Source organism: Nicotiana attenuata, unplaced genomic scaffold (genome assembly GCF_001879085.1).
Source record: "Nicotiana attenuata strain UT unplaced genomic scaffold, NIATTr2, whole genome shotgun sequence".
NCBI classification, from domain to species: domain Eukaryota; kingdom Viridiplantae; phylum Streptophyta; class Magnoliopsida; order Solanales; family Solanaceae; genus Nicotiana; species Nicotiana attenuata.
The window spans coordinates 323,093-332,365 of NW_017670807.1; positions in this window are offsets into that span (position 1 = coordinate 323,093).

The window sequence follows — 9,273 nt, forward strand, 5'->3', positions numbered from 1 at the left end:
AACACTTTCATCCTTTGCTACCCCTTTTGAGCCTTGTTTATTTTCTTTCATACCCCTATTTTAGAATCAGGAGTAGAACTAGAAAATAAGAAGAAGAAAAAAGAAAAGAGAAAAAGAAAAGAAAAAAAAAAGAAAAGAAAAAAGGAAAGAAAAGAAAAAAAGAAAAAAAAAGAAAAGGAAAAGAAAAAGAAAAAAACAAACAACTTTTGTTTGAACTACGTTCGACCTGATTCCTTTTAGGGATACGCAGGCAGCCTACACAATTCGGTCCCCTCAAAATAAAAATCCAAAATTCCCCAGACCCAAAGAAACTGGGGCAGAAGTTTTGGTTTTGCAAAAGATCTGATTCCAAAAGTTGTAATTTTGAACCCTTTTCATCTTAAATTATTTTGAGCCTTCATGCCACCCTTTCTTTCTAGCCTTTTCCAAAACCCTACATTACGGTCCAAAGAAAGACCTTCTGATCAATCATTGAGGATGCCAAGTCAAGCGAGATAGAGGTATGATTTACGTCATGGGTAACACTTTGTTTATGGGCACAAAGGAAAATTGAATAAAATGAGAGAGTCTTATTGGTGAAAACCCTCACGGGCACTGTAAGGCGATGGTGAGCTGAGAGAAAATTTAAAATGAGAGTCTTATTGGTGAAAATCCTCATGGGTATCGTAAGGCGATGGTGAGCTGAGAGAAAATTTAAAATGAGAGAGTCTTATTGGTGAAAACCCTCGCCGGCACCATAAGGCGATGGTGAGTTGAGAGATGAACAAATGAGAGAGGCTTGTTGGTGAAAATCCTTTGGGGCACTACAAGACGAAGAGGGTCGTGACTTTATAGAGAAATTGGATCAGTGAAAGCCCGGTTTCTAAAGTATGAAGACATGACATGAACTGAAAATATGATTGGTTGGACGGATTAGGTTGATCAATCCATATTGCATGTCACGATCATTGGAGCCAGCCGCTTCACTCTGATAAGTCCTTTTTCTATTCTTCTTCACATAGTCATCTTTGTTCAAATTTTCCTTTGTTCCTTTTGCCAAAAATCACTTCACTGCGCTCTTTGAGTCTATCTTTATGAGTCTCTTTCGCGTTAGCCCTTGTTGAACAGGCATGAAAGGATTCCAAAGTCTACTACCAGCTTCTCGATTGCACGAGGCATAGTTTGGCCAAGCACATAGCTAGTAACATGATTCAGAAGGAGTAACTTGGTGATAACTAAATTTCAGGTGATCAAGTGAACCTTGAATTTTGAGAAAATACAAAGGCTCAACAATTGTCAGTATGAAAACGCAATGCAATAAGTAAGTGTAAGGAATTTGGATCATTCAAAGGTTTTTGTGGTCAAGGTTCGATCTAAAGGTCAAATAATTCCTTGTTAGTCTGAAGCAGATAATCAGAATGAAGCAAGGCAGCGGCAGAAGCAAATATCCTCAGCAATGATGCCACAAACTAATCACCACATTTTTCAAACTAACAAGATTTTGTTTGTCTGCAACAGGAGCAAGAAATTTGTTAATCTACAGGGACCCTCCTATGAAGAAAGCATGGATCAGGGGCAAGAAATTTTGTTCGGGATCCTCCAGGAAGAGAGCATGGCTCAGGTAAGTTCATTCTTGGCTTTCAGGACCCTCCTGGATAATGGGATTTAGGTTTTAAGTTTTCAGGACCCTCCTGGATAACGGGGTTTAGTTTCAAGTTTTTAGGACCCTCCTAGATAATGGGATTTATGTTTTAAGTTTTCAGGACCCTCCTGGATAATGGGGTTTAGTTTTAAGTTTTCAGGACCCTCCTGGATAATGGGATTTAGGTTTTAAGTTCTCAGGACCCTCCTGGATAATGGGATTTAGGTTTTAAGTTTTCAGGACCCTCCTGGATAATGGGGTTTAGTTTCAAGTTCTCAGGACCTTCCTGGATAATGGGATTTAGGTTTTAAGTTTTCATGACCCTCCTGTATAATGGGGTTTAGTTTCAAGTTTTCAGGACCCTCCTGGATAATAGGATTTAGATTTCAAGTTCTCAGAACCCTCCTGGAAAATGGGATTTAGCTAACACTCACAAATATTCCTGGTACAAACTGGGGAAGGAGATTTCCTTGTTTTGTCTGTTTTGTTGTAATTGCAGGCGTCCACCTGGAGAATGAGGGAATTCATTTCAGAACTTCATTTCAATTTTAAGATAGTAGTAGGCGCCCACCTGGAGAACGAGGGAATTCTTTTCAGAGTTATTGTGATTTTCAAGTTAGTGGCAGGCGCCCACCTGGAGAACTAGGGAATTCTTTTCACAGTTATTGTGATTTTCAAGTCAGCAGCAGGCGCCCACCTGGAGAACGAGGGAAGTCATTTCAAGTTTCAAATTAGTGGCAGGCGTCCACCTGGAGAATGAGGGAATTCATTTCAGTTTTAAGACAGCGGCAGGCGCCCACCTGGAGAACGAGGGAATTCATTTCAGAGTTACTTTCAATTCTCAAATTCAAGAGGCATCAGGAGCCCGCCTGAAGAACATGGTCAACTTTTATTTTCCCAATTCAAGTCAGAGAAGCATCAGGAGCCCGCCTGAAGAACAGGGCCAATTTTTCAATTTCATGTTGAAAGATCAAGTAGAAATTCAAAGAAGATTCAAGACAAGAAGTAGATAGGATTTTGTGTTTTTCTTTTATTTTTGCTGTAATTTTTTCCTTCTAATTTTGATGTAATGGCAGGAACCGCAGACCGGAACCTCGACGGCACCTCAGTCGACTCTCCACCTCGGTACTACATCGTTCTTCTCACTTATGAACTACACGTGGCCTGATTCCTTTATAGCCAAGGATATGTAGGCAACTCAGATACCAGGGCTCAGTCACACTTTCTTTTCCTTTAGTTTTAGTCTCTTTAAATAAGGGTCGGGTCAAAAAAAACCCGTCTCGTCATCCATTGTCTGAAAACTCATCGTGTTTCCGGTCAAAGAGGGGCAGCTGTAGACATGTAATTTTTGACCCTCACCGAGAAAATTACAAAAACATTTTCTTTTATTTAGGTAATTAATATTTTATCTTGTTACTTTTAGTTTATCTACCTTTCATAAAATATATATATATATAGTTCCACTTTGTTTTCAAAATATTAGTATTTTTGATAGGAATATCAGTTTAATTAATATTAGTATTTTTGATAGGAATATTATTTTAATTTTGCGATAATTTTAATCTAATCCGATTTTTTTAGTATGATATTTGAAAAACACCAAAAATAGTTTCATATTTTATACATAGTTTAGTTTAATTAATTAGAATTGATTTTTATTTAATAGTACATTTTTTAAAATATTTTAATTAAGTGTTTTGTTGATGAATTTAAAGAGTTGAGACCCCAATTTGTAAGCCCAATTTCGGCCAAATCTGAGGTCGAATACCCTCCTCCACCATACCCAAATCGGATAGCCCATCTCCCAATTGCCCAAAAAATTACCCCCCAAATTCGCCCGGCCCAAACCGGACCGACCCTTGACCCGCTCCAATTCACGTTTTAATCTCAACCGTCCAAACACCTTGATCCTACTGCCCACATTACTTCACACCCCCCAATATAAGCCTAATATTCCCCAAAACCTAACCCTAATCTAACTCCCAAAACAGCGCCCCTCCTCTCTACATGCTTCTGCCCGTCGCCAACACCCCGAAACCCACCAAAAAAGTTATTTTTACGGTGTCCACGTGCTCATGGTCCCCTCTTCTCTTCTCTCCTTCTTCCATGTCACGCATTCCGTACCAAGCCTCATTATTTTCACGCGTTTTCTTGCTCTCCAAGTTCAAACCAAATAAATGGAGGTCGTAGATTGAATCAATGTCAATCTAGGGCCCTCCATTTGTTCGATTTCGAACTATAAAAGAGAGAAATCAGAGGAGATAGAAGGTCTGGACAGAAAAATCGGAGAAAAATTAAAAAAAAAAAAAAGCTCTTGTTCTTTCTTGGGGATTTTTCTGGAAAAATAGAAGAAAACTAGGGTTTTAGGGGTTATTTTGGATTTTTGCTTTCTTCTTTTGCCTTTTCGTTTGAGATTTTGCCCAAAAAAAAAATGTATCAGTTCTGCTTTTCTTCTTAGTTTGATATCAAGAGTCAGAAAAATAGTGGAAAAAAAGGATTTTGTTTTCATCATTTCTATTTTGGATTCGAAATTCAACTATGGAGTTTGATTGAGGTTTGCCGTGGAGTTGAAGCTGTCGTTCGAGGTTAGCTCGTGGTTCCTTTTAAGTCTCGGATTTCAGTAGCTGATTTTTCTTTCAAGCTCGTTGCCGAGTTTTTTGCTGCTTGTACCAAATTCGAACATCAAGGGAGAATCGAAATTTCAATTTTCAGGTTCATACCTCATCCTTTACTGCTTTCATGTGGATCCAATTATGATAAGTGCTAAGTTAATCTGATATACAGAGTATTTGAGAATCGGTTCGAATAAGTTAACTGAAATTGATTTGAGTGATTTAACTTCTATGCTTTGGATGTTCTTAGCTTACATTATATGTTGAAGTATCTTTCAAGTTCAGATTTGTTTAGTTTAAGATGACCGATTCGTTGGCTGCATTTTTGTAAGTTTGTCTCGTTTGTTTGCTAAGTTTAACCCGAAACTAATTCAAAGCTTTCTCTAGTGGTTATTCATCTTTGTCGAACTGGTTCATTAGTTTGTGAATGGTAATTGAGCTTGAATCTGTTTGGTTTGTTATGTTTTGATCAAGGTCAGATGGTTGTGTTACTGTCGAGCGGATCATGGCCCATTAGTGTGCTTTTCTTGGTGTTACAGTATGATCATGTCCATGTTTTGGCAGTTTGAAAAGTCAATGAGTCTAAATTGGAATTATGGTTCTGTTTCTTCTATAGTCATGACTTAATTCTAGGTTAACTTGTGTGCTTGGTTCATTCTTAAACTCGCGAGTCGACACACACTTAGCTTCACTTGTAAGCCACAGAAGTTAATATTCATGTTCACGAAAGTCATGTCTAGACAGTCTGGATGCTTTGACGTGAATCCTTCGTCATTATTCTTTAAGTTCATCGTGTTTAAATGTCATTAGAAGGTATCATTGGTGTCATGAAGTTTGAGAGTTTTTATGTATTGAAATGAGAACTCGAGTTGAAGTCCTTCTCCTGCTCAAAAATTTGTCTGCATTGTTACTGCTGCAAGAATTCTACTCTTTTGAGCTGCTGAGAACAGCTGATTTGAGCCGTCAATTGAGCCGATAAAATGCAGTATTTTGGACAATTGTCTGGACTGCTAGGCGTGCTAAAAATTTGCCCTGTTCTTGCCCTATTTAGGCAGCATATCTGCATTTTTGGGTGCAAATTCTGCACCGCTGGCTCGTAGTGATTTTGATTGGCTGAGTATTTTATGTGTCTAACTGAGATATGCTTGATTTTACGATTATTGATCAAACAGAAGAACTGGTTCATTAAAATTTCCAGAAAGTTTTGTTTGCCCCCCCCCCCCCCTTGAACTAAGTTTATGATGGATGGTTTGACATCTTTTTGACTTTTGGATTGGTTATCGTCACCTTGATTTGGATGAATCAGTGTCTTTAATCACGTTGACATCTAGCAGTTTCTTTCTCTATGTGAAATTAATGGACTCTCATCTATCTCCCAATTAAAATGAAGTTCCAGTTCTATGTTTTAAAATTAGTACTTCTAATGAGTTCCTTAAAGCTTCTTTAATCTCAAATAGCATTTGCTTCAATTCTAGTCATTTGGCAATTTGGCTGTTGTTTTCGACTGATGCATTGGATCTTTGAGTTTTGGGGGAAAGTCATTAGATTCTCGGCCAACTTCCATGGGAATTATAGTCTAAAGATTCTACCAGTTGATTGTTCTTCGAAATTGGCATGGGTTAATGGGGAGGGTTAAGGCTCTTATCATATTTGGATCCATCGCTCATTTCTTTTATTGTTATTGGTGTTCACACTTATATGTGCTAGATGCCTATCTCCTTTGGTTGATCAATACTTGTTTAAATGATATTGGGCCGTAGGTATCGGGGAAAAGGCCGAGCTCATTAGTGATTAACTTGTTTGCATGCCTTAGGAATTGAGCTCGGCCAAATACATAAAATAAAAAGTCAAGAGAATTTGAGCATGATTTAGAATTTTCCCCTTTATTTAGTTTCCTTTTATTTATTTATTTTGTTACGCTATCCGCTAGTAGCATGCTAGGGCCGACCACCCGGGTAGGCAAATTTTAGGTCCTTTCTTTTATTCGAATTGAGGCGAGAGATCGTTCCCTTTAGTTTATATTTAGGGGGATGCCCGTAGATTTTGTATATATTTTATCCGGGGTATATGCCCCGAAGAATTTGTAAATATTATTGAAGCTGTGACGAACACTTTGGAGGAATTATAGTGTAGGTTAGCTTAGGAATTTAATTTTTATTTTTATTTTTCTTTTATTAGGTGGGGACAGCCTCGAGCCTCTTTTTGTGTTTATTTCCTTTTATGTGTTTTTTCACCTCAATTTGAATATCTCAAAAGCCGACTAGATCAAGTATGCAACCGTACTAGCTACGGGACTCGGGAAATGCCTAACACATTCTCCCTAAGTCAAATGAACCCCCTTGCCTAGAACTCTGGTGCAGACTTAGTTTTTGAGTCCAAAGTGTTTTAAAAGGAAAAATTATTTCTAAAAATGGTGACCTGGCACACCGAAACTCAATGCTAGGTGGTGACTCTAAAAAATCTTTTGAACACAATATTCTTTGTCACTAATAATTAAAAACCCTTTTTGAGCTTTACAAATCTTTTTATTAATTATAAGAGGGTTTCGTGAGGTGTAAAAAAAGGGGTGTGACAGTCATTATGGCCCTCAACATGCTCATTTGATCCCATACCCCTTTAGTATTTGTTTGTGATTTAGAACAGTTATCTCAGCATATTTTGAACTGTTACTTTAAGGTGCTAGGCTAAACCTTTGGCACAAACTGAATCATATTCTGTTAATTAGACCTCTATAACAATGCTTGAGTGCTTATCTGCTATTTATGTGCCTTTCATGCTATCCAGAATCTCAGCAATATGTTTTGGCATATGTGTCTGTGATCCTTCCCCAATGCTAACATGATGCCCCCTCCTTTCTATGATTATGTGGTTTAGCACAATGTTGCCTAGCAGAATTTCCAATCATGTTTCAACCTGCCTAGTAATAATAACCCCAGTCAATCCTGCCAACATGCTCTTATCAGTCTCTCTTGGCATGTAATTTTGTGCTAAATGTTGAACCTGTTTTATTAAGTTTGCATTGAGCTGGCTTTTAAATTCTATTATTTGGTCAACTGTTTGCCTAATATGTTCAATTTGGTCGTGTTTGTTTAAATCCCTCAATTCATGTCCCTCAACTTTGGTCTTTTCTCTTTCACTTCTTGCTTAAGGTTCTCTGAATTCTATTCTTAGCCGGCTGAAAGACAGGGCTATTTAGGTTCTGTCCTTTGATCTCCCTAGTGTGAGCACTGCTCGGGGTCCATTTGAGGCCCTTGTGAACTTTGACACACTAGGATTTGGTTTCTAGTTCGCCCTCTGAATGATCTCTGTTAACTTCCCTAGTGTGAGCACTGCCCTGGGTTCTTGAAGCCCTTAGGAACTCTGACATATCGGGGTTTTGGTTCTATATGCTCAATTCTGTTTTTTTAAAGACCACTGGGGAATCCCTCAAGTCATGGCTGCCTTATGTCCATGAACATGTGATTTTGTGTTGTTGTGAACTATGAGAATGAAGGCTTGGCCTAGTCAGATGTACTTTTGGGCCTGTTGTAGGCTCCCTATAGTTATATCTATTCTGTAATTTACTACATTCAATTCTGGGTTGTAATAATTATTGTAATAACAATTTGGGGTATTAGTAAAAAATTGGGGAAAGGGTTTTTATCCTATGCTTGCACTGAAACCAGTAGAAATCCTGCCTATAGGCTCATTACTTAGCTAAACAAAATGTGCTATCTTGTTCAAACATGTTTCAGCTTTCATGTGTTCGAGATCATGCCTATAGGTAATCTGTCTTTTCTCAAAACATGCTACTTTCAGTTATTGTAGAAAGCATGCCTACAGGTATTTTATCCTTGCTCAAACGCATTATTTTTCAGTAAAAATCCTGCCTATAGGTCCTTTATTTGGTTAAAATATGTTCTACGCCTGCTTGTTAGAGATCCTGTCTATAGGATCTAAAAGAAAAAAAATCATTCTTGATCGCTAAAATCATGCCTATAGGAACAAAAGTTAGTTTTTGAAATCATGCCTATAGGATCTAAAATCAGTTTAATTACAGAAAGCATGCCTATAGGTTTGAATCAGTTTAATTATCATCTTGCCCGTTTGTTCAGGAGTTGTTTACCACTGTGTATTGGCATTCTTAGAAAACCTGCCTATAGGATCAAATAAGTGATTCTGAATGTGTTTCTATGATTACCACTGTTTATTATCGCGTAAAACGCCTAGACATCATGCCTATAGGTTTAATCCCCTTATGCTTAAAAATAAGTAAGCAAATCATGTATGTTTTGAGAAGTGTATCAAGGAGATGGCTTTTGCGTATAACTGTCCGCCCATTAAATCCAGATTCATATAGAGATCCTGCCTGTAGGTTTCTGCAATCTTAACTATTTAAAATCAGGAACTGTCTTTGTTAATCTTACTTGCGTGCATTTGTTGTCTAATTGCGGAGGCCAATTTGAGCTCTTACTTGCTTATAAGTGAAAGTCCAATGTGTTTTGTATGTCGCCTAGCTTTTGACCTTTTTGAGCAGCCTAAATTAAAGTCTAGAACCACCCTGAAGTACAGGTCCAAATGCCTCCTGGGCCATAGGCATGGGACGGGTAGTGCACGCATAGGACACGACTTAGAATTGATTAGTGCACTTCAAGTAAACAACTTAAAAATAGTAATTGGGTAGCAGGAGATGATAGTCTGTGCCCGCTGAATAATATGAGTAATACCCCATCTTGAGGGAGTTACGAAGTATCATTTATGTTGCACAGGGTGATCCTTTAGGCTAAAAACTTAGGACTCCCCTTCCACTTGTCTTTCAATCGATTATTCATGTCTAGTACTTCCTTGTTTGTTAGCTTTGACTATATAGACTAATTCATATAATTGAGTTCGGCCGGGACCCACAGTTGTGGACCTCAAAGAGTGCCTAACACCTTCTCTTCGTGGTAATTTCGAGCCCTTACCCGATCTTTGGTGATGCAAACTAGTCAAACAAAGCTATTTCGAATAGGTGCCCTGACGCACCTTAATCCGTTAGGTGGCGACTCTCTCTTTTAAAAC